Here is a 26,498-nt window from a genome sequence, read left to right as displayed (position 1 = left end):
TTACACGTGTGCGTCGGGTCCTCTTCCTGACACCCTCCTTAGTGAATCCACTCCCCACTTCCCCAGTCCTGGGGCAGCCCTCCATGAAGTTTCCTTTCCACCCCGCCTCCCCCACGGACTTGAAGGAGGCCCGGTAATCGCACAGGTGAGCCGTCCGCTCCTGCACAGGTGCGCCTGCTGCGTTCCCCAGCGGTCTCCATTTTTTGAGAAATTGACTCTTCACCTACTTCTTTAGTTTTCTTCCCCACTTTTTTTTTTTTTTTCCCCATTCCGGATCGCTCCCTCGTTGTGTGTGGCGGCCAAGCTTGAGCAGAATTTTTCCGCCTCCCGCCACTTCGTCGTTTCTCGGCTATAAATAATCCTTAAATCAACCTGTGTAAAGTGACAACTCATTTCAAAGTTAAACTGAAATGTAGGTATTATAGCTGTTTTATGGATCTAGATTTCCTCGAGTCGTATCCCCTTCAAATTGGGCACTTGTGGAGCTTTTGTTTTTTGCATAATGAGGACTCACCCAGCAGGTGCCTTTTTAAAAATTCAGAAGCTTCCCCAGGACGCCGTCAACGCGGTCTTTCTGCCGCTAGAGGCGCTGTCAGCCTACCAATGAATGCCTTGCCTTAGCCTCCAACTCTCAATTTCTATGGTTCTCTGTAACAGGCATTTATTTTTCAACAACTGGCCTCAATCATGAGCCGTTACCACTTTATGGTACGTTTTATTTTGCAATTGCCACTGCTACCCTCCACCCCCACCACGTCTACTGTAATGTGGCTAAAACCCAGCTCTCGTTAAAATCCACACAGCAATGAAGACCAATTGGGGAATTAATGATTAAATAAAAGCATTGCACAAAGCAGTGAAAAACAATAGGGAAGCCAAGAAAGAATACTGCCGACTGTTGAAAGACCTGCGATGATAGTAGTCAAAAAAATAGTAGTCAATAGTGTTTTTGAAAGACTTTTGTACAAATTGGTCTTTTTGAATGTTTATTGAGAAGGAACTTTTTTAAAACTCAAACAATCTCAGAGTGTGCATGAGGTAGATCTTAACTTGGTATATGCTCTATACACATAGAAGTCCATTGAGCATGGAGAATATTAATTCTTTGTTTTAGAAAAAAACGTTTAGTAAATCAAGTTAATGGAAATTATTCTTGGAGTAGGGGACTTTTGGTGGAAAGAGATTTTCCTAGGGGTAGATGTGGCTCCAACAGAAAACCAGTTAGACCTAAACATTTTATATGGGGATAGGTTGTGATATCCCAGCATTCACAGCTTGTTTATCTTTGGATTCTCAGTATCAATTCTTAAATCAATCAGTGCCCCAAATCATAGCATTGAGGTTGCTTAAAAAATCCAAGCGTATGATGTCTTTGTGTTGGCAAGAGAAAAGGAGGAATTAATACTTGTTGAAGGCAGAGTATATCCTGGGGTTTTCTCCCTGTGTTTTACCCCTCTGACCCAAAATGGTTGCCTACTTGGTACCTAACAGGTCCGAAACAGCACCCTAGACACCAACCCCTCTACTCTTCAATCCCTTCCTCCTCCAGTCTTCCCAACTCAGTAATAACACCCCCTGTCTCTCCAGATGTCTCATGCTAACACATAGAAAGTCATCCCTTTCTCTCTAAACACCACCAACCTCCAAGATGTATTCCCATCTGCCCTCTTCCCACCATTTCGAAGTATGCCTTCCCCAACCTAGCCCTCCTTTTTTATTTATTTTTCTCTCTTCCGTAGAAGCTTGATATCCCTGCTAGAGTAGCCTCCTAAACGGTCCGCTGGCTCTCCCCCCTGCCCCTGCACACTGTATTCTTCCCAATCCTACAGCCAAAGTCATCATTTTCAATCATGAGTTGGATCATGCTGGTTTCCTGTTTAAAACTCTCCAGTGGCTTTCTACGGCTCTTAGGAAAGAAAATTCAAACTTCTGGATAACTTAATCCCTGTTTTCTTCTATGATCTCCTTTCCTCCCATTCCCCCACTTGTTCATTCTACTTCAGCCACACTGGCCTCTCTTCTCTCCAACTTGCCAGCATAGTGTTGCCATAATTTTAAAAAAACAAAATTCAATGTTTACACTATAAAGACTTTGCAAATATTATTCACAGTTGAGCCACACAGTTTTCTAGGATTCCATTTCATACCTCTTGCAACTTTTTGTTTTTCCTAGAGTTAATAATTGCCTTTTTCTTTAAAGGCCTTTTTTCCCCCAACCCTTTATTTCCTGTGTACCAATCTCTACCTTCCAGACTTTCTGGGAGAACTATTAAATTCCTTTCAACATGATCAAACACATCAGGTAATCTATCCATTATTTATTTATATTTAGTGTTCTCTCTCCTGGAGCCCGTTATCCTTTTGTTCCAATATAAACTACTTACTTTTTAGGATACAGTAACAGCTGTGGTCTCAAGACTACCCTTATTACTAAGATACTTGCAATTCATTTTGCATCCTTCCTCTCTGGGATCACCTGTTTTCTGAGCACTGTAACTTTCTCTTTCTTACTTTAGTTCCTTATTTTTGTGGAGCACATTTCTAGTAACTTCCTGAGGAAGGGTGCATGGGAGGTAAAACCACTTGATAACTTGCTAGGAATATTCAGCAGCAAATGACAGAAAACCTGACTACAAAATTTTTTTTTTCTTTATATGACCTGCAGTTGTGAAGTAAGCCATGTAGTAGCTGGTGTAGTGGGTCCATGAGACCATCAGGGACCCAGGATTTTACTTTTGTTTATAACTGGTATCTTTACATGTTGGCTTTTGCCTTTATGTTTCTGGTCCCTGGTCTCATGACAGCTGCTCTACCTTTTAGCTTTGTACCTGAATTCTAGGCAGTAATAGGACAGAAGAGGTGGAGAGCAGAGCCAGCCAAATCTCTTTTAGGAGGAAAATATGATTACTTCCAGAAACCTTTGTAGCAGATTTTCTGTTAATCAGCCTGAGACACGGGGCCACTGCTAACTGCCTGGGAAAATAGAAAAGTACATATTTTTAACTGTGCACATTGGTATTTTAAACAAAACAGATTCTGTAAGAAAGGTCAGGATGTGTGCCTGCCAGACATTGCGTAAAAATCTGGGTATATGTTCTACGCTTGACTGCTAGTTTGTTTAGGTATAAAATCCCAAGGCAGAAGTCCCATTTCCTCAGGGTTTGATAAGATATTCCTTTACTGTCTGTGTGCCCCTTGCTGCCTGAGAACTCGATAGCACTCTGTCAGTCCTTTAAATATAGACTATTTTTTCCCCCATGGAAGCTATTATCATATTTTTATATGTCATGATGATTCACTTTAAGTTCTTATCAGTTATCATGGTGGGAACTCTATGGCCCTTTCAGTTTGAAAATTCATGCTGTGGAATTCTAGTCCATTTTCTTGTAGTATTTCTTCAGTTATTTCTTCCTTCCCGTTTTTTGTCATGCTTTCTATGGAACTGCTATCAGCTGGATGTCTGTCCCACTCTCCTGGAGACATTCTCTAACCTCTTTATTTATTTTTCATCTCTGCATTTTTGTTACATTTTCTGGGAGAGTTTAGTTTCATTTTCCAACCTTGCTATTGAGTTATTCATTTCTTCCAGATAGTTAACTTGCAGATGTTTTCTGTTCTATGAATGTTCCCTTTCTTTTCTTTTTTTTTGTACTGTTTTGTTGTTTTTAATTTTTTTGTGTAAAAAAATAAGATACTGATGAACTCTTAGAGTATATTAATTATTTTTTGAGCATTTTTTGTTCACTTCATGCTCATCATTAGCCCTGAGATTCTTCCCTACTCCCATTTGTTATAATCTCTGAATTTTGGTTGTTTATGTTTAATAATGACACTAAGAGGCAGATTGAAAGGTCTGTGTGCTTCCAGAGCACCACTCTGTTGCGGGGACCTTCATAATCACTGACCGTATCCTCTTTCTTAGGCTAATCCATTTTCCCAGAGGAGAACTGTGCATCCTCTTGCTGAGGAGATTGAAGCCTGACTAGATGGTCTGTGAGCTGAGCAAAGGGGAAAAGGGTTATAGTGGATGTCTCACTCTGAAGTGTGCTTTGCCTTTTTTTGTTTCTTTTGTTTTAATTCATCCTTTTGTTTTTAATTTGGCACCTTGCTTCCCCTCCCTCCCTCAGCTATGCCTAAGGTCCTTGAGTACAGAACTTCTCTGCTTCAGTGTCTCCAGAAAATAACTCTCCTCATCTGTCAGAGAGGAAGGGGTCATCGCCTCACCATGGTGTCTTTGCAAGGGATCTAGGGCTCCTAACTTCTTCTTGGATGATATTCCAGCTCAGCCTGTATTAGCAGTCAGAGGTGCTCGTGTCTCCTGTTCCCAAGCACTTTCATGTTCTGCCCATCTATCTCCCCTTCTCGATAGCTTCCCTCCTCTCCAAGCAGCAGGGTTCCAGCCCTTTCTTCTCCACTAAGTAAGGAACCACTCATCTATCCTCCTTCATCTTGGAAAGCTTTGTTGTTCTCCCTGACCTGTTATCTTCTCTCCAATGTATTGTTTTAAAAAATTATTGTTATTATTCCTGTTGTGGGGTTTCAGGAGGGAGTGCAGGTAAACACCTGTGGGTCTGCCATGTCCGTTCAGAAGTCAGCCAGTGCTTCTGGGCTTACCACTCCCTACATAGAGACACGCTTTCTTTCTCTTAATTGTCATTTGTCTCTTTCTGTTCCTTCCTTGTGGAAACAAAAATTACATCAATTTTTAAATGTTTTAAAACTTTCTTTTAAAATCTACAAATGCCAGAGGTCAATATATACCTAATTAGATAGATGTTGGAGCTGTGGAAACTGTGAAGAATTTTTTTTAAAGCAGTGCAGCTGCATCATGTAAAGATGCTAACCATCTTTCTTCCTGGTATAGATGATGCCTTAATGAACTCACTACAATTGCAAAAAAAAAAAAATTTTTTTTTTTTTGTTTTATTTTGTGTTCCAAGAGCCTTTTTAAGCTGAACTGTTCCTGCGGTATCTATGATTTATAAAGACAGGTGTGAGAAACATTTTCAGATGTTTCTTGTATACCAAATGGCCAGCCCCGTAGCCCTTTGGCTGTGTACCCACTGAGATCTGTATTAAACAACTCTGCGGTATGTACAATTCTTTAATTATCAGCTCCCTGGGATTGAGAAAGTGAAGTTGATATGATCTAGACAGAATGTTTCAAGAAATAGTTCCTATGCATTTCAAGTAGCTCTTTCTTTATGTGTCTGTTTAGTATTTTATTAAACCCAAAGTGTTTATACCGGCACAGACTTACTTAAAAAGGCATTTACTGTGTGCGTTGGTGCCAGGGGCAGTTCTAAGCTCTTTGCTCCCACCATCTCATGAGAGTCTTGCAGCGGGTCCTGCTATTACCCTCCATCTACAGAGGAGGAAACCATGGCGGCAGATGGTGAGTATCTGCTCAGTTGCCGATGTAGGGCAGTGTCGGGGCTGTCTCATGATGGAGACTAGGTCTTAACCTAGCCTCGGGGAACATCTTGTAGTCCATGTGCTCTGCACTCTGTCTTTGCTGTAATTTATAACATCGAGAGCAATGAGGTCATAATTGAGCTTAGTTTTAAGCAGAATGGCAGCGCAGTTCAAATATGCTTTATTTGCCAATTGAAATGTGCCCATCGAAAGTCATGCTGTCTGACGGGCTGCCATTTCAGTCTTCATACTTCTTCCAGCTCATTTTTCCTTCTGCATCCTTGTGTGTTCATGCCCAATATACCTTGCCTCCAACTGACAGATAGGATGGAGAACCTGAATAATTCAGCATCATATTGACATTTCTTATCTTTTAAGATTTTATGTCCTCCCAAGTCTATATTAAGAGCTTAGCTTCTAGATGAGTGCTTAAAAAATTGGGCAGTCTCATCTGCTACCTATCTCTAATCAATATTCAGTATTTTTTGTATTTAAATATTATATGAATAGTACCCTACTGTATACAATTGCCTTCTGCAACTTGCTGGTTTTAAATCCGTATTTTTAAAGGCTTGTTCATGTTGATACATGTGCTTTCTTCATTCCTTTTAATTGAATGAGCCATACATTGCGCATTCCTATTGATAAATCTGTTTTCCCCAACTTCTGATACTGCAGTGGAGCAGGGATACTTCCACTTGTCTCCTTAATACAGTTGCGAGTTCTAGGGAATCTATTACAAATGAATTGGGCAGTATGTGCAATTTTCCACTTTTACGTGTTTTGCTCCATTACTTTCTAAATTGGTTGTACCAATTGACATGCCTACTTGTTAGAAAGTTCTCGTTACCTGTCTTTTTGCAAATACCTGGCGATTTCAGACTTTTAAATGTTGCCAAGCTGGGTGTGAACTATTTCATTATTTTTATTGTCAATTTCCTGATTGCTAGAGACTCTTTTTATGTGTCCATATTATTTTCTGTGTTTCTTCTTTGAGTTATTTAGTCTTATCATTTGCTCACTTTTCTAGGTCTGGTTGAATATTTTTCTCTTTCCTAAGCTCTAATAGAGATTTAAAAATAATTTCTTCTAGGGGCACCTGAGTGGCTCAATCAGTTAAGTGCCAGACTCTTGATTTCAGCTCAGGTCTCAATCTCAGGGTTGGGAGTTCATGCCCCACTTTGGGTTCCATGCTGGGTATGGAGCCTACTTAAAATAATAATAATAATAATAAATTTATTGAAAATTTTAACATTTCAGTGTTCACTTTTATTATAACTAGACTTTATTTTTTTATTTGTCATATGAAGTCAGCAACTATTTTTTTCACATATAGGTAGGATAACTAATCATCTGGGTTAAAATTTGTTGACGCCTTTCTCCCTTCTGATAAATACCAAGTATAGACAGATATGCTTCTGGGTTCCTTGTTCTGTTGGACATTTATTTATCCTATCTCCAGCAACCTCCTGTGTTCAGGTTTCTATAAACTTTGTAATCAGCCCTAAGTGTTTAGTTTGGTTGGCACATAGTGGTGTAGAGGGCAGACACTGAGGTCAGCTTGTGAGTGTTTACATATCAGTTCTGCCACCCAGTTAACTGACACGTGACCTTGGGAAGGTGGTCAATATCCTATGTTGTCAGGAATTTCCCAGTTTTAGCACTTAGAATCCCATGTTGCAGGAAACTCTTGGTACTGGGCAAACCATGAAGATTGATCATTCTAAACCTTGCACAAATCATGCAAGTTTTTTCCCCAGTTTCTCCTTCCTTGAAATGGTGACAATAAAGTATCTGCCCCCACAGGGGTGCAGGGGGTAGTAAATGAGATAATACATGGAAAGTATTGGACAGCTCGTGCTAAATGCTCAAAGAACATTAATTTCCCCTCTTACTCTTCTGACTCTAAAGTTCTCTGGACTATTATTGAAACATTAATATTTCATATGAACTTTAGAATAATCTTGATAATTTCTGCAAGATACCCTATGGGGACTTACAGATTAATTTGAGGGAGGATTGACTAACTCACGACATTGAAGCTTTGCTTCATGAATATGGGCACTTTTTTTTTTTTTTTTAAAGATTTTTATTTATTTATTTGTCAGAGAGAGAAAGAGAGAGCACATGAACACAAGCAGGGAGAGTAGCAGCCAGAGGGAGAAGCAGGCTCCCTGAGCAAGGAGCCTAATGCAGGACTTGATCCCAGGACCCTGGGATTGTGACCTGAGCTGAAGGCAGATGCTTAACCGAGCCAACCCAGGCATCCCTGGTCACTTCCTTATTCCTTGTTTTTTAATGTTATTCAATAAATTTTAAATTGTTTTCTCCTTAAAGCTCTTGCACATCTCTGTAAGATATATTTTGAGGTACCCTAGATACCTGCTAGATTTGTTATTCTGAATGTTATAATTGTTTTTATTTTTAGGTTTTCACTTTTTAGTATGGAAAATTTAAAAGACATGCAAATGTAGACAGACTGGTAATGAACACACATGTCTATTTCTCAGCTTCTACAAATACGAGCTTATGGCTATTCTTGTTTTATTTGTGGAATTATGTCTTTTTTAAAAAAAGTTGTCATAGATGTTTTCTGTTCAGTGTAAATAAATGTTACTGATTTTTTTGGTTTGTTTTTGAATTCAGTAAATTTGCTTGATTTTTTTCTGATAGTTTGTAAATTGATTTCATAGAAATTCTAAAAGAATTATCACCAGAAAATAATAGTGAATTCTGTTTTTTTTTCTTTACAGTTCTTATTCATTCTATCCCTCTTATTTTTCTTCTTTCATTGGTTAGCCCCTCCATTACAGTGATAAACAAAAATGGTGACTGAAGTGTCCCTGGGTTTTTTTCCTCAACTTCAGTGAGAATAACTAGCTTTTCACAATTATGATGTTCGTTGTAAAATTTTGTTAGATATGTTTTATCATGTTAACATTTCCCTATATTGCTGGTTTACTAAAATGTTTTCCTTTTAACATATATAAATGGTTGTTTAATTTTTTTTAAGCTTTTCCTAAACATTTTTGGATAGAACACTTTTTCATGTGTTGTTGTTTTTCCCCCTTTCTTCTGTTATTAGTGTAATGTATTGCATTAATAGATTTTATATTGTTAAACCATCCTTGAATGGCTAGGATAAATCCTCCATGATTTGGGTGCATTTTTTTTTTTTTTTTAAAGTGAGAAAAAGCATTTATTGTTCTGTTTTTTTGTTTTTTTTTTATAATTTTTTTTATTTTTTTTTTCAGCATAACAGTATTCATTATTTTTGCACCACACCCAGTGCTCCATGCAATCCGTGCCCTCTACAATACCCACCACCTGGTGCCCCCAACATCCCACCCCCCACCCCTTCAAAATTCTCAGATCGTTTTTCAGAGTCCATAGTCTCTCATGGTTCACCTCCCCTTCCAATTTCCCCCAACTCCCTTCTCCTCTCCATCTCCCCTTGTCCTCCATGCTATTTGTTATGCTCCACAAATGAGTGAAACCATATGATAATTGACTCTCTCTGCTTGACTTATTTCACTCAGCATAATCTCTTCCAGTCCCGTCCATGTTGCTACAAAACTTGGGGATTCATCCTTTCTTTCTTTCTTTCTTTTTTTTTTTTTTTTTACAGCTTTATAAACATATATTTTTATCCCCAGGGGTACAGGTCTGCGAATCGCCAGGTTTACACACTTCACAACACTCACCATAGCACATACCCTCCCCGATATCCATAACCCCACCCCCTCTCCCAACCCCCTCCCCCCATCAACCCTCAGTTTGTTTTGTGAGATTAAGAGTCACTTATGGTTTGTCTCCCTCCCAATCCCATCTTGTTTCATTTACTCTTCTCCTACCCCCTCGACCCCCCATGTTGCATCTCCTCTCCCTCATATCAGGGAGATCATATGATAGTTGTCTTTCTCCGATTGACTGATTTCGCTAAGCATGATACCCTCTAGTTCCATCCACGTCGTCGCAAATGGCAAGATTTCATTTCTTTTGATGGCTGCATAGTATTCCATTGTGTATATATACCACATCTTCTTTATCCATTCGTCTGTAGATGGACATCTAGGTTCTTTCCATAGTTTGGCTATTGTAGACATTGCTGCTATAAACATTCGGGTGCATGTGCCCCTTCGGATCACTATGTTTGTATCTTTAGGGTAAATACCCAGCAGTGCAATTGCAGGGTCATAGGATAGTTCTATTTTCAACATTTTGAGGAACCTCCATGCTGTTTTCCAGAGTGGTTGCACCAGCTTGCATTCCCACCAACAGTGTAGGAGGGTTCCCCTTTCTCCGCATCCTCGCCAGCATCTGTCATTTCCTGACTTGTTCATTTTAGCCATTCTGACTGGTGTGAGGTGATATCTCATGGTGGTTTTGATTTGTATTTCCCTGATGCCGAGTGATATGGAGCACTTTTTCATGTGTCTGTTGGCCATCTGGATGTCTTCTTTGCAGAAATGTCTGTTCATGTCCTCTGCCCATTTCTTGATTGGATTATTTGTTCTTTGGGTGTTGAGTTTGCTAAGTTCTTTATAGATTTTGGACACTAGCCCTTTATCTGATATGTCATTTGCAAATATCTTCTCCCATTCTGTCAGTTGTCTTTTGGTTTTTTTAACTGTTTCCTTTGCTGTGCAAAAGCTTTTGATCTTGATAAAATCCCAAAAGTTCATTTTTGCCCTTGCTTCCCTTGCCTTTGGTGAAGTTCCTAGGAAGATGTTGCTGCGGCTGATATCGAAGAGGTTGCTGCCTGTGTTCTCCTCGAGGATTTTGATGGATTCCTTTCTCACATTGAGATCCTTCATCCATTTTGAGTCTATTTTCGTGTGTGGTGTAAGGAAATGATCCAATTTCATTTTTCTGCATGTGGCTGTCCAATTTTCCCAACACCATTTATTGAAGAGGCTGTCTTTGTTCCATTGGACATTCTTTCCTGCTTTGTCGAAGATGAGTTGACCATAGAGTTGAGGGTCCATTTCTGGGCTCTCTATTCTGTTCCATTGATCTATGTGTCTGTTTTTATGCCAGTACCATGCTGTCTTGATGATGACAGCTTTGTAATAGAGCTTGAAGTCCGGAATTGTGATGCCACCAACTTTGGCTTTCTTTTTCAATATTCCTTTGGCTATTCGAGGTCTTTTCTGGTTCCATATAAATTTTAGGATTATTTGTTCCATTTCTTTGAAAAAAATGGATGGTACTTTGATAGGAATTGCATTAAATGTGTAGATTGCTTTAGGTAGCATAGACATTTCCACAATATTTATTCTTCCAATCCAGGAGCATGGAACATTTTTCCATTTCTTTGTGTCTTCCTCAATTTCTTTCATGAGTACTTTATAGTTTTCTGAGTATAGATTCTTAGTCTCTTTGGTTAGGTTTATTCCTAGGTATCTTATTGTTTTGGGTGTAATTGTAAATGGGATGGACTCCTTAATTTCTCTTTCTTCTGTCTTGTTGTTGGTGTAGAGAAATGCAACTGATTTCTGTGCATTGATTTTATATCCTGACACTTTACTGAATTCCTGTACAAGTTCTAGCAGTTTTGGAGTGGAGTCTTTTGGGTTTTCCACATAGAGTATCATATCATCTGCGAAGAGTGATAGTTTGACTTCTTCTTTGCCGATTTGGATGCCTTTAATTTCCTTTTGTTGTCTGATTGCTGAGGCTCGGACTTCTAGTACTATGTTGAATAGCAGTGGTGATAACGGACATCCCTGCCGTGTTCCTGACCTTAGCGGAAAAGCTTTCAGTTTTTCTCCATTGAGAATGATATTTGCAGTGGGTTTTTCATAGATGGCTTTGATAATATTGAGGTATGTGCCGTCTATCCCTACACTTTGAAGAGTTTTGATCAGGAAGGGATGCTGTACTTTGTCAAATGCTTTTTCAGCATCTATGGAGAGTATCATATGGTTCTTGTTCTTTCTTTTATTAATGTGTTGTATCACATTGATTGATTTGCGGATGTTGAACCAGCCTTGCAGCCCTGGAATAAATCCCACTTGGTCGTGGTGAATAATCCTTTTAACGTACTGTTGAATCCTATTGGCTAGTATTTTGGCGAGAATTTTTGCATCTGTGTTCATCAAGGATATTGGTCTGTAGTTCTCTTTTTTGTTGGGATCCTTGTCTGGTTTTGGGATCAAGGTGATGCTGGCCTCATAAAATGAGTTTGGAAGTTTTCCTTCTATTGCTATTTTTTGGAACAGTTTCAGGAGAATAGGAATTAATTCTTCTTTAAATGTTTGGTAGAATTCCCCCGGGAAGCCGTCTGGCCCTGGGTTTTTGTTTGTTTGGAGATTTTTGATGACTGTTTCAATCTCCTTACTGGTTATGGGTCTGTTCAGGCTTTCTATTTCTTCCTGGTTCAGTTGTGGTAGTTTATATGTCTCTAGGAATGCATCCATTTCTTCCAGATTGTCAAATTTGTTGGCGTAGAGTTGCTCATAGTATGTTCTTATAATTGTCTGTATTTCTTTGGTGTTCGTTGTGATCTCTCCTCTTTCATTCATGATTTTATTTATTTGGGTCCTCTCTCTTTTCTTTTTGATAAGTCTGGCCAGGGGTTTATCGATCTTATTAATTCTTTCAAAGAACCAGCTCCTAGTTTCGTTGATTTGTTCTATTGTTTTTTTGGTTTCTATTTCATTGATTTCTGCTCTGATCTTTATGATTTCTCTTCTCCTGCTGGGTTTAGGGTTTCTTTCTTGTTCTTTCTCCAGCTCCTTTAGGTGAAGGGTTAGGTTGTGTACCTGAGACCTTTCTTGTTTCTTGAGAAAGGCTTGTACCGCTATATATTTTCCTCTCAGGACTGCCTTTGTTGTGTCCCACAGATTCTGAACTGTTGTGTTTTCATTATCATTTGTTTCCATAAATTTTTTCAATTCTTCTTTGATTTCCTGGTTGACCCATTCATTTTTTAGAAGGATGCCGTTTAGTCTCCATGTATTTGGGTTCTTTCCAAATTTCCTCTTGTGATTGAGTTCTAGCTTTAGAGCATTGTGGTCTGAAAATATGCAGGGAATGATCCCAATCTTTTGATACCGGTTGAGACTTGATTTAGGACCAAGAATGTGATCTATTCTGGAGAATGTTCCATGTGCACTAGAGAAGAATGTGTATTCTGTTGCTTTGGGATGAAACGTTCTGAATATATCTGTGATGTCCATCTGGTCCAGTGTGTCATTTAAGGCCTTGATTTCCTTGTTGACCTTTTGCTTGGATGATCTGTCCATTTCAGTGAGGGGAGTGTTAAAATCCCCTACTATTATTGTATTCTTGTCGATGTGTTTCTTTGATTTTGTTATTAATTGGTTTATATAGTTGGCTGCTCCCACGTTAGGGGCATAGATATTTAAAATTGTTAGATCTTCTTGTTGGACAGATCCTTTGAGTATGATATAGTGTCCTTCCTCATCTCTTATTATAATCTTTGGCTTAAAATCTAATTGATCTGATATAAGGATTGCCACTCCTGCTTTCTTCTGATGTCCATTAGCATGGTAAATTCTTTTCCACCCCCTCACTTTAAACCTGGAGGTGTCTTCGGGTGTAAGATGAGTTTCTTGTAGGCAACATATAGATGGGTTTTGTTTTTTTATCCATTCTGATACCCTGTGTCTTTTGATTGGGGCATTTAGCCCATTAACATTCAGGGTAAGTATTGAGAGATATGAATTTAGTGCCATTGTATTGCCTGTAAGGTGACTGTTATTGTATATTGTCTCTGTTTCTTTCTGATCTACTACTTTGAGGGTCTCTCTTTGCTTAGAGGACCCCTTTCAATATTTCCTGTAGAGCTGGTTTGGTATTTGCAAATTCTTTCAGTTTTCGTTTGACCTGGAAGCTTTTAATCTCTCCGTCTATTTTCAATGATAGCCTAGCTGGATATAGTATTCTTGGCTGCATGTTTTTCTCATTTAGTACTCTGAATATATCATGCCAGCTCTTTCTGGCCTGCCAGGTCTCTGTGGATAAGTCTGCTGCCAATCTAATATTTTTACCATTGTACGTTACAGACTTCTTTTCCCGGGCTGCTTTCAGGATCTTTTCTTTGTCACTAAGACTTGTCAATTTTACTATTAGGTGACGGGGTGTAGACCTATTCTTATTGATTTTGAGGGGGGTTCTCTGAACCTCCTGGATTTTGATGCTTGTTCCCTTTGCCATATTGGGGAAATTCTCTCCAATAATTCTCTCCAATATACCTTCTGCTCCCCTCTCTGTTTCCTCTTCTTCTGGAATCCCAATTATTCTAATGTTGTTTCGTCTTATGGTGTCACTTATCTCTCGAATTCTCCCCTCGTGGTCCAGTAGCTGTTTGTCCCTCTTTTGCTCAGCTTCTTTATTCTCTGTCATTTGGTCTTCTATATCGCTAATTCTTTCTTCTGCCTCATTTATCCTAGCAGTGAGAGCCTCCATTTTTGATTGCACCTCATTAATAGCTTTTTTGATTTCAACTTGGTTAGACTTTAGTTCTTTTATTTCTCCAGAAAGGGCTTTTATATCTCCCGAGATGGTTGCTTTAATATCTTCCATGCCTTTTTCAAGCCCGGCTAGAACCTTGAGAATCATCATTCTGAACTCTATATCTGACATATTACCAATGTCTGTATTGATTAGGTCCCTAGCCTTTGGTATTGCCTCTTGTTCTTTTTTTTGTTGTGAATTTTTCCGCCTTGTCATTTTGTCCAGATAAGAGTTTATGAAGGAGCAAGTAAAATACTAAAAGGGTGGCAACAACCCCAGGAAAATATGCTTTAGCCAAATCAGAAGAGATCCTGAATTGTGAGGGGGGAGAAAGGGGATAAAAAGGGGTTCAGAAAGAAAGAAAAAAAAACTATTAAAAAAAAGAAAGCCGATAAAGAAAAAATATAAAAAGAGGAAAAAATATATATATATTAGATAAACTATTTAAAAAACGTTAAAAAAAGAAAACGGTAAAAGTTAAAAAAAATTTAGCAGAAGAAGAGAAAAAGAAAAAAAAATTGAAAAAGAAAAAAAAATTAAATTAACTGCAAGGCTAAAAAATCATGGGGAGAAAGCCATGAGTTCCGTGCTTTGCTTTCTTCTCCTCTGGAATTCTGCCGTTCTCCTTGGTAGGTGAACTTGGTCCTGGCTGGGTTTCCCGTAGATCTTCTGGGGGAGGGGCCCGTTGTAGTGATTCTCAAGCGTCTTTGCCCCAGGCAGAGTTGCACCGCCCTTACCCGGGGCCGCGCTGAGTAATCCGCTCGGGTTCGCTTTCGGGAGCTTTTGTTCCCTGAGCGCTTTCCGTAGAGTCCAGAGGACGGGAATAAAGATGGCGGCCTCCTGGTCTCCGGCCCGGAGGAGCCGAGAGCCCGGGGCCCCACTCCTCAGTGCGCCCTCAGAGAACAGCGCCAAATGACTCCCGTCACCCTGGCCTCCGGCCGCGCTCCGAGCCGACCGAGCCTGCGACCGGTTCAAGGCAACCCGGAGCTGAGAGTCACTCCTCGGCTCTGTCTCTGTAGCCGGCTTCCCCGTTCTAATACCGGTAAGCTCTGCGACACTGAGACACCCCCGATCCTTCTGCGATCCTGCGGGACCTGAGGCCGCGCTTACCCCGCCTGGGCTTCACCCCAGTTAAGCCTCTGGAGCGATGTCCCTCAGTGGAACAGACTTTTAAAAGTCCTGATTTTGCTCCGTTGCTCCGCCGCTCGCCGGGAGCCGGCCCCTCCCCCCGCGGTCTATCTTCCTGTCGCTTTGGATTCACTTCTCCGCCAGTCCTACCTTGCAGAAAGTGGTTGATTTTCTGTTTCTGGAATTGCTGTTCTTCTTCTCTTCAATCTCCCGTTGGATTTGTAGGTGTTTGCAATCTTTAGATAAGCTATTTAGCTGATCTCCCGCTACCCGAAGTAGTCTCAGCCTGCTACTTCTCCGCCATCTTGACTCCTCCCCCCGGGTGCATTTTTAAAATATAATGTTGAATTCCACTTATTAATATTTTATTTATACTTTAGCCACTCTAGGGCAATGCTCATGACCAACTTTAGACTCTAATTTTCCTTTCTCTAATTGTCTGTTTTATTTTCATTTCAAAGCTTTACTGTTAGCCTCAGAAAGGGAGCTAGGGTGCTTCTTCTTTTTTGATTCCTAGGACAGCTGTGGGTATACAAGGTGATTTTTTGCTTAATAGATGTTGGCACTTCATACCAGGGTGTGGTGCTTTTTTTCATGAGAAATCTGAGAGTTGACTTCTTCTTTTGTAGATCTCTTTTGTTTTGTTTTCCATTTCATGAAATCCTTGTCCTCTTCTTCTACTTTCTTGGAGTTTATACTGTTCTGTTTCTTACTTCTGTTGCAAGCTTAGCTCTTCCACCTTCAACCATCTTTTACTGTTATAGTCACAAAGGGTGAAAGCACCCCCTCTGATTACTCCTTTCAATATTGCACACATTTTGCTTCCAGTTTTGTGTTATCATTCCATCCAAAATAGTCTGTAATTTGTATTATGGGGTTTTGTTTTTGTGTCTTTTTTTTTTAAGATTTTATTTATTTATTTGGAGTGAGAGCTCATGTGAGCATGAGTGGGGGGGTGGGAGGAGAAGCAAAGGGAGAAGCAGACTCTCTGCTGAGCAGGGAGCCTGACATGGGGCTAGATCCCAGGACCCTGGGATCATGACCTGAGCCAAAGGCAGATGCTTAACCATCTGAACCATCCAGGTGCCCCTGTGTCTGTTTTTTATTACTAAGTTATTTAGATATATGTTTTGTTTGGTCTCTGTGTGTTTTGCCTTCCAAATGCTTGAGGAAGGGTAGTTCCTTTGCTATTGGTATCTGATTTTATTGCACTTATGTCAGAAAAAGTCATCTGTGTCCTATTTACTCTCATCCATTTAAGGTTTTCTTTATGAGCTCATGTATGTTTAATTTTTGTAAAAATTATATATGTGTTTGAAAATAATGTATTGGGTATAGGGTTCTAGATATGTCAATTAGGTTAGCCTATTAGCTGATGTCACATCATATTATGTCAAATAGTTTTTGTTCAGTATTTCTGTTTCTAAGAGAGGTTTTAAGAATCTAATGGAGTCATGGGTTTTCCATTTCTCCTTGTAATTCTGTCAGTTTTTGCATTATGCATTTTGAGGTTAGTTGGTTGCATCCATTCAATTGTGTGCAGCCTCAGATTTGTATAAGATAATTTGCTATATACCACATTATGTACTACAAAATTACTATATCCATTTTCTTTTGGCTAAAGTTTTTCTGGTGTATTTTTTCCTATCCCTTTCCTAAAAATTTTTCATGTTATATTTTACAAGTGTCCATCATAAAAAAAATATTCCTGGATTTTTAAAACTTTGTAATTGCTGCCTATTAGCTAACTAATTTTACCCATTTACATTTATTGTGATTTTTGAAAATTTTGAACTCTATTTATTATTGATATTTTTAGATACTTTTCCTTTTCTGTTTCCTATTATATTACTGAAGGATTATTTACACCTACTTCTGTCCAATTCTATTAATTTGGAGGTTATATATTCCATTTCCACAGTTTTAGTAGTATTGCTAAATTTTTAACATTTGCACCTCAGGCACCTAAGTGTAAAGGTGGTCAGTAACTCTGGCCTCCTCTCAAACTGTACTACAGGCTAAGAATGCTTAATGCCTTTCATCTCTTCTCTCACTGACTGTTGTTATCTAGTATTTTATTCTATCATTTTGAAACACATTATCAAAAAATGTCACGGGGCAGTGGTACGCTTTTTTTTTTCTTTTTTAAGATTTTATTTACTCATTTGACAAAGAAAGAAAGAAAAGAGAGGCAGGCAGCAAGTGAATAGACTCCCTGCTGAGCATGGAGCCTGATGAGGGACTTGATCCCAGAAGCCTGGGGTTGTGACCTGAGTGGAATGCAGATGCTTAACTGACTGACCCACACGGGAGCCCCTGTTTTTGTTTATTATGGTCCTGGATTATTCGGATTGGTCCAGTGTAACCAGTTCCTCTCTTCCATCATGGTTTCTTACAAACTACTTCTGCCTCCTGGATTTAGTTTGCTTCTTTCCAAAGTGGTCTTTCATTAAAGAACTATAAGTAACAAATCTATGAGTAACAGATCTCTGCATTTGCCTGAAAAATGTTTGTTTTCCCTTTTTCATGAATGTTTGTTACCTGTGTATAAAATTCCAGGTTGATGGTTATTGTCGCCTAGCAGATATTATGTATTGTATCCTGGTCTCTGCTTTTACTGTTGAGGAGCCTTTAGTTTAACAATGATTCCTTTGCACTAAATCTGCCTTTGTCTCTGGTTGCTCTTAAGATTGTTGTTTGTTTATTTGTTACGTGGTTCTGAAGTTTGTATCACATTTTTTGATATGGATTTATTTTTAATTTGTGTATTTCTGCTCTTGACATGTGTCTTGACTCCAATTATTAAAAACTCTCCATCATCATCTCTTCAGTTACTGTCTTGTCTTTATTTTCTCCATTACCTTCTTTGGACTTCTGTTATATGTAACAAGACTTTATCATTTAGTCATACTGCTTTTAATTTCTCTTTGTTTCTATCACTCTGCTTTATACTCTGGGTCGTATCTCTAGGCCTAAAGCTCATTGCCTAGTTCTCTTCCAAGAAATGTCATATTGCTGTTTAAACTGTCTGTGGACTTACTCTGCCTTTCCAATGTCTTTTACTTTTCATTTATAGGAGCTTTATTATTTTTTTTAAAGATTTTATTTATTTATTTGACAGAGATCACAAGTAAGCAGAGAGGCAGGCAGAGAGAGAGAGGAGGAAGCAGGCTCCCCCACTGAGCAGAGAACCCGATGTGGGGCTCGATCCCAAGACCATGAGATCATGACCTGAGCTGAAGGCAGAGGCTTTAACCCACTGAGCCACCCAGGCGCCCCTATTTTTTTCTTTTTTAAACCTGCCAGATCATTTACAAATAATGTTTTTTATTATCTTCCATTATGGTTTCTATGTATTTTATGTTTTCAAAACTTTTGGAGAGATGGAAGATAGAGAATGAATATATATATATGTATACATATATATATATTCACACATATATACATATATGTATTATATATATACACACATATGTATGCATATATATGTATACCTCTTAGATTATTCTATTATTTCTATTTCTTAGGGTGCTGAGCCTATATAGTCATGGGTTATCCCTTCTTGCAATTTTGAATTGTGAACTCATTTTCAGTTTTTCGCATCTACTATGACTGCTCCTATGGGGAATCTTACGCACCTGGGGTTATGAAAGGTCTAGTGAAGGAATTCATTTAGTTGTGATGGGCGTTTCAAGGATTTCACTCAGTTGAGCTCAGTTTTTATGTTAATTTCTCATTTTGGGAATTATGTGCCATGTTATTATTGTAATTTTGGAGTCTACACCCACATGATGAAGGCTTGAGGTTTTGATTTCTCCTGGGAGACCCCCTAACACTTACAAGCTCTCTGGGTATACATGCCACTTTGCAGTTTCCCTGGAGCATTTGGTAGAGTTTTTCTAGCCCTTTGAACTTGGATCCTGCAGGGGTCTTGGCTGTAGTTCCCCACCTCCTATGGTAACAATCAAACTGCCCATTGTTAAACTGACAGTTGCTAGACTGCAGCCCTGTATCTGCTGGTCTCTGTGGCATTGATGGCATTGGCAGGGTGTGAATGCACTGGCTATGAATTCTTTTTTTAGTTTATGGGGCCTGGTAATTTCCTTTCCTTTCTTTCTAGCTTAGTTATGTACATGCTATAAAACCCCCACATTTTATTTAACATTTTTATGTGCTTGTCTTGAGAAAGTTTTCTATCTGAATCAGCTCAGACCACCATGTTTTCAGAACAGGGAGTCCCCAACACTGGGTTATCTTAGTCAACAAGTTTATTTGCCAACAGCAATCTCATGTTTGTGCCAGGAACTGGGGATATGACGGTGAGAAAAACAGACACAGCTGCTCACCTCCTGGCATGTAGAGTGAGTAGACCCTACAGATGTACAAAAAATGAGTTGAACCCACCTGGCACCCTGGTTCTCAGCTTCCAGTACTCCAAAGCTTAGTCAGAAAAGCGAGTCAGCTGCTTTCCTGCTGGCATGGTAGACTTTGCCTTGGCAGCTGCAGGGGTGAGATGTGCTAATGATGGGGCCAAGCTGAGCTTTGGGGGTGAAGCCTTCAGCTGTTCCCATCTTCCTCTGGCTGAGGCAGAATGTGAACAGCTGGGAAACAAGGCCGGAATATGCTCCCAGAAGCCGCTTTTCTGCTAGCGGAGGTGTCAACAGAATTCCATTCTTGTGAGCTTTCCAGGACGTATATTGAATTTGTTCCATACTTTCAAGTTCTAATATAGAGAGCAGATTGTATAATGGGGCAAGCTGGTAACTGAAACACTCATCTGTGTATCTTTGTAACTCTTGGAATGAATAACACGATCTCATATGAGTGATTTCTCTACTGATTTATCTCAAAAAATCAAATGCCTGATTTGTCACTGAAATGTGGATTTAGTGTACTCAATACATGGAGTCTTACTTCCAGTTTCTTAGTAGGGAAAGTCTGTTCCTTAAGGCATAGTTTACTCAGCTGGAGTAGGTGTTCCCCCGGAAGCTTCCTGTCCCAGTTTTGCGTGGTTCAGCATCTCTCCTCTTTCTTTGTATCTCTGCTCGCCCTGAGAAAGTGCTTTCAGTCTTCTCTCTTACTCAGCATAGCTGAGGGGTCACGGTGTTGATGCTAGAGTTTCAGTAGGAAAGTGATTTCGAAGGAGTGGCAGAAGGAACCAGATAGGAAAGAGTTTGCAAGGCCAACTCAAGACAATTCTTTTAAAGCATGAACAAAACCCTAATAGAGGCTTCTGTTCCTCTTATGGGCACACATGACTTCACATAAGGAGGGCTCGTTAGTTTCTCTCTCCTGATGTCACCTCCACGTGCAGTTAGAGAGCTGAGGGAGCTGTGTGTTCCCGTGCTGCAGTGATGACATTGAAGGGCGCCGGGGACATGCTAGAACTCGGACTTGGACTGAGAAGGCCTGGCTTGGACTCTTTATAGCTTTGTGGCCTGAGGAAAACTGCTGAATCTTTCTGAACCTTGGTTTCCTTATTTGTCAAAGAAGAATTAAGGATCCAGGGGTGCCTGGATGACTCAGTTAAGTGTCCAACTCTTGATTCCGACTCTGGTCTTGATCTCAGGATTGTGAGTTCAAGTCCTATGTTGGGCTCCATGCTGGGCATGGAGGCTACTTAATTTTTTTTTTCTTAATTAAAAAGAGAGAGAGAGAAGCACACAACCTACCTCACTGGGATGCTGTGAGCACTGAAGTAGGGGCATGTTGGGCAGAGGGTTCTGTAATTTGAGTTCTTCCTTCTGGTTGGAGGGCACACTGTAGGTACCACTGTCAGTTCAAGGACGTAGGTTTGGGCTCATGCCTTGGGAAGCCCAAAGTTCTCAGCTTCCATGAGCTGCCGTCCCTCCTGCTGCTGGAAGATGGGTGTGCAGGTCTCAGAGGTCAGCACAGGGGCAGCAGAGGTTTGGGAAAGTAGGATGGCTCTCTTTCTTTCCTCTAGCCTTAAATCTCATGTTTCACTCTTCATTTTTATTGGTCTCAGGCTGGAGTATCTCTTTGTTAACCAGGACCACTTGAGATTGTCCTAATAATGTCCGATATATTTGGTTATAGCAAACAAAATGATTATTAGTGTCCTTCTTCTCCACTTATGGGACATGCTGTGGGCTCCGCATAGGGCTGGAAAGAGCACAAGTGATGGCAGAGACTCAGGCCAGGGGCGTGATTTTCCCAGCCTTCACCTTCCACCGGCTTGTTGAGAAAGAGCTTTGGGAGGAGGACAGAGAGTAGAATTACAAGGAAAGTAAAATGTAAAATACAAAAATCTTATCACGGTGCTGGATAGGTGTTTTTAGGATTTCAGTAGAAATAGGAATCTTTTACGTTTTGTGCATAGAACATACATTTAGCTCTTTTGTGCTAATTACCAATTAGAGTATGGGATTTCTGCAGTATAGCTATTTAAAGGCTCTGAATCCTTGTGTTTCTAGTCAGTAAAATTTGGAACATTCCAGACTCCAACAAAAATTTTCCACTCTAAGACTGAATATGGATGTTATTTTTCCCAATTTGTAGAAGAAAATGATAAGTAAATGGAAAGATATGTTTCCCCTCACTACCAAGATTGTTTATCTCCTGAATCTTAAATTACTGATTCTGGCTACCTTTTCCCTTGAGTTGCAAAGAAGCAAGTGAATTTTCAAAAAATAACCATTTAGTCTTAGTTCAACACATTACGAGACCACACTCGACTCCTAGTTTTTACAGTCTTACCTGTGTGTCTGGACAACAGCCATATTTCCTGAGGGTCCTTGCTCTTACTTTGAGGATAGAATGAAGGAATTCCATAAAGAAGTGTTTGCTTTTGTAAATGTGTGTCAGTGTTGATCCAAGAGCTTCCATGCATCCTCAGTGCGTGGGTCTGGGAAGGAGATACTGTGACTGCTTTCTTTTCCTGATGTAAAAGCCACAGTTAGGAAGTTCAATGTGTACAAGGTTACACAAGCAAGCAGGTGGCACAGAAAGATTATGCCCAAGAGGTATGGTCCAAATAGGCAAATAAGCACTAGAAATGGGCGTTCGAGTACCAGTCATTGTGAAAACCCTGGCATGGAACCTACCATTCAGTGGATGCTGGACTCTACGTGAACCCTCTCCTTAAAACCTCACTACATCCTGGGAGGGTTGTGCTCTAATTATTTCCATTTTCCAGATAAGACCACTGAGGCATAAGGCACTTGCAATTTGCTTCAGCTCCGTCTTATAGGAGGCTGAGCAACAACCAAACTAGAGGGTGGGTTTCACAGCCCACAGTGGCTCACCATGTGGGCACCTTGGAAGGAACCATGACTCCCAAGTGCCCTTCCAGATTTGGAACCCTTTACAGCTGTCCCATCTTGTGTTGATCTTGAGTATTGGGGTTTGAGGAAAGAACAGCACATCTTTCCAGAAAGATGCTGGGTAGAATGATACTTGTGATGTTCACTGTATAGATCCTGGAACTTTCCCTGAGGTGGGTCCTTGACCCTCAGGGACTGACAGGAAAGAGAGGTCTAGGGACCCATTTTCAGGGGCTAATAGCTCTTTGGTTCTGCATTAAAGAGACATGTGTGGATTTAGCTAAAATAGATTTTCTCTGCCAGGGAAATGGATGGTTTAATAATGATCTGTTCTCTGTTCTCTTTCACACATAAAATGTAGGACTCCCCCTAATCACTTTTGTCCATGATGGCTGTAGAAAATACTTAAATTATGAATGCACATACACAAACACATGTTATCGATTGCTGTGTACCAAGTGACCACAGCTCAGGGGTCTAAAGTAGCACAGCCTATGACCTCACAGTTCCTGTGGGTCAGGAATGTGGACTCCGCTGGGCCCTCTGCTGTAGCTTCCATCACAGGCCATCATCAAGGTGACCCCTGGGCCACGCGTCCATCTGAAGTTTGCACTGGGAAAGGCTCTGCTTCCAAGCTCACCTGGTTACAGGCAGAATTTTGTTCCCTGAGAACTGATGGCTTGAGGGTCTCCGTTCCTAGCGGGCCCTTGGCAGGAGGACTCCCTGCCTTCCCTGCCCAACATGGCGGCCAGCTTCAGCCAAGCAAGCAAGCAATTTAGATGGCAGCAGAGAGAGGCTGCTAGAAAGACACAAGCCCCAGGTTTTGTAATCAACTCATGGAAGTGTTGCCGTATTCTGTCGGTGAGAAGCAAGTGAGCAGGTGAGCCCCCTCTCCAGGGAGGAGATTGCACAGGGATGGCAGTCCTGGGCGGCAGAGGTCATCAGGAGCCATCTTAGCCGTCTGTCTACCACCCGCGTTCATTAGATCCCGAGCTTTGTTAGCACCTGGTGTGGCTCTGACAGCTGGCAGCCGGCTGGCACAGGTGTCAGAATCGGTAGCAGCATCTTGTTAGGGAAGGTGGTTCTGTGTGGCTGCCGTGGCATTCCTTAACTGTCCATGTCCCTTTCAGGGCAGAGCTCTCCACCTGAAGAAGGGCTCCAGCTGAAATGTCACTTCTGCAGGGCAGGTGGGTCTCAGTCCTTGTCACCCCCCTGCTAAGTGCGCTCAAAGTGCCATCGCCCCTCCAAGGGCTCATCATGTTGGATCCCTTGTCTTTGTGGTTAGTATTTAAGTGCCAGGATGACAGAGACCACATCCGTGTTGTTCTCCATTGTCCCCCGTACTGAGCACATCCCAGCTGCTCAGTATATCCTGACACGGTGAGCCAACTGCCTTTCCGTGCGCTGCTTTTCCTTTTCAACCGACCTGGTTCTCTAAAACTCTACCCTCTACTTAAACTTTTTGTTGGTGTACAACCTCTCATGTAAATGCATCAGATATTTGGAAATCTTCTTTAAAGAGACCATGTATCCTAATATTTGGTACAAAAAGGGCAGTTAATGTCTTTTTTTTTTTTAATTATTTATTTATTAGAGAAAGAGCCGGGGGAGGGACAGAGGGACAGGGACAAGCAGACTCCATGCTGAGCACAGGGCTGGTCTGGAGCTCGATCCCATGACCCCCAGACCATGACCTGAGCTGAAATCAAGAGTCTTGTTATTATTTCTCTCTTAAATGTCTGACGACATCCGTCCGTGTAGTCATCCGGCCGCTGCGAGGGGCGGGCGCGCGTGCATGTTGGGAGGCGGGCGTGGGTCCTGAATCCAGTCTTTGCAGCCGGCGGAGGCGCGCACGTGTGTCCCGCTGTTGTGTCAGTTCGGCCGACTGTGACGTCTACAGGACACGGCCGCGCCGTCTGAGTACGGTGTATCGGTATACAGTATTGCATAGCATTTCCTTATTGTGATACCCTAATTCTCTACAACAATGTCCTTTTCTTTCATTCCAGAAATGGTTAAGTTGTGTGTTCCTTCGCCTTGCTGCGGGTTTAACAGTTTTACCAGTATTGCAAACAACTTTAGTTTCAAAGACTTTCTCTTTTACCATCTATTTCCAGCCTTCCACCTTTTTGTACTCCTTTCTAGTTTGTCTTTGGTTTTGCTCTTCCTCTAGCTTCTTGTGGTGACCCTTAGGCTATTGGCCCAAAACCTTTCTTCTTTTCCCACAGAACCATGTAGGAATAGAAATATCCCCAGAAGCACATCTTTAGCTGCATATTGCAAATTTTTAAGGGCTGAGTTTGTATTATTGTGTAGCTAAAAATATTTTAAATTTCCCCGTCGTCTAATTCCTTGACCTATGGCTTACATAGAAATGTGTTGCTTAATTTCCACATACCTGAGAATTTAAGAAGATATCATTTTGTTTTTAATTTCTCATTTCATTTTGTGATCAGTTCTTTACATCTGCCGAGACTAGCTCTTTACCCAGCGTGCGGTCGGTGTTATGAGTGTTCCGCAGCAGCAGGGGAGAGAGTGGTTCCTGCAGCTGTCGGAGGAGTGCTCTACACGTGGCAGAGGTGATGGATGGTACGACTGAATCTTCCAGAAGCTCACTGGTTGGTTGTTCGCCAGTGCTCTTGGTTGCTGAGAGAGTAGTACAACCTTAACTAGAAACTTTTCCTCCCTTCAGTTCTATGCATTGTTTTCTCAATGTGTTTTGAAACTCTTATTAGGTTTTGCACCTTGTTAATGTCTGCTTTCATCATTACAAAATCCTTCCATATCTCATGGAGTAATTCTTTTAGGTTAACTTTGGTGTTCATTCATCCAATTCACCTTCCTTATGCTTAGTGATACATATGTATGCTTGGAGCACCTTTTTCATTATATTGTTGTTATTATTATTACTATTATTATTATTGTTTTTACTTTCAACCTACCTATCATAGTTATACTCAAAGTTCATTTCTTGTAAACAGTAACTAGTTGGACTCACATTTTAATCCATTCTCGGGGTCTCGTCCTTTAAAATGGAACATTTAATCTAATTACATTTAAATTAATTATTCACATGGGACTTAAATTCATTATCTTTCTATTTCTTTTATACATGCCTATTATAGATTTCCTTTTTCTATTTTCTTTTGGATGGAGCAAGTTGATCGATTGATCAGTTGATTGATTTATGAGAGCTCTTGCTTCCGTGTATGTGTGCATGGGGGAGGGGACAGAGGGAGAGGGAGAGAGAGAATCTCAAGCATGCTCCACATTCATCATGGAGCCTGACATGGGCTTGGTCCCACGACCCTGAGATCATGACCTGAGCCAAAATCAAGAGTTGGACGCTTAACTGACTAAGCCACCTAGGTGCTCAACTCACGTTTTCAATGGTCATTAGGGTTTGGGAGTCTAATAAACAGCACGCTCTCCCCTTCTTAGATTCAGAGTACATTGATTGCTCAGGAGCCGAACGTTGGGGATCAGAGTACCAGCTATTACGTGGAAGCCAGTGGGAGAATTTGGCTTTTGGCCTGTGGTTGAGTGGGCTTGCTTGAGGAGGGTTCACTACCCTTCCCGCAGGGCAGAAGGCAGGTCAGAATGAATGTGCTGCGGGCAGATCCAAGAAGAGAGGGGGTTCCGGAGGGAACTGAGCCACGGCAGGCCGTTCTGCCTCCCAGTCTCCTGGATCACAGATGTCACAGTCCCTTTCCTGGGGAAGCTGGGCAGGGAGGGAGGCCAGGCATAAGTTCCTGCTCAGAAGCAAGGGCGAGGGGCAGGTGGAGAGCTGGGAAAGGAGACTGTAAATACCTACTTATACAGTTGAATCCCTACATCCCTCCCTCCTTGTGTTCACCAACAGCTTATGATTCCTTCTTTACTCTGTCCATTCATATCCTGGGGTCACCTTGTTATTGAGGCATTTGTCCTCTCTTACGGATTATGCATTGTGACACTACCCTGTTGTGAGGCATAATTTTGGATGAACAGCATTATCATCCATTTCTCACAAAAGATTTTTAAGGTTTTTTTCCCCCTCTTGGTTATTTTTCTTTTCTTGTCATTGTAAATGGGATCCAATTTTCAATTTTATTTCAGTAATAGTATTTTTGTATTGATTTATATATATACATCCTGGGACTGGCCTGTTTATTAAAATATCTTGCTGGTTTTAGTAGAAGTTCAGTT

At 40.8% G+C, this 26,498-nt stretch overlaps 1 protein-coding gene across 1 annotated transcript in view; it reads left to right on the top strand.

Moving 5' to 3' along the window:
* ADAM12 (ADAM metallopeptidase domain 12) overlaps positions 1 to 26,498 on the top strand; it is a 354,460-nt gene that overhangs the window by 944 nt on the left and 327,018 nt on the right. The gene's annotated exons all lie outside the window — the stretch shown is intronic.

Source organism: Lutra lutra, chromosome 14 (assembly GCF_902655055.1).
Source record: "Lutra lutra chromosome 14, mLutLut1.2, whole genome shotgun sequence".
NCBI classification, from domain to species: Eukaryota; Metazoa; Chordata; class Mammalia; order Carnivora; family Mustelidae; genus Lutra; species Lutra lutra.
The sequence above is the reverse complement of the archived record's forward strand: the minus strand, read 5'-3'. Positions and strand labels throughout refer to the sequence as shown.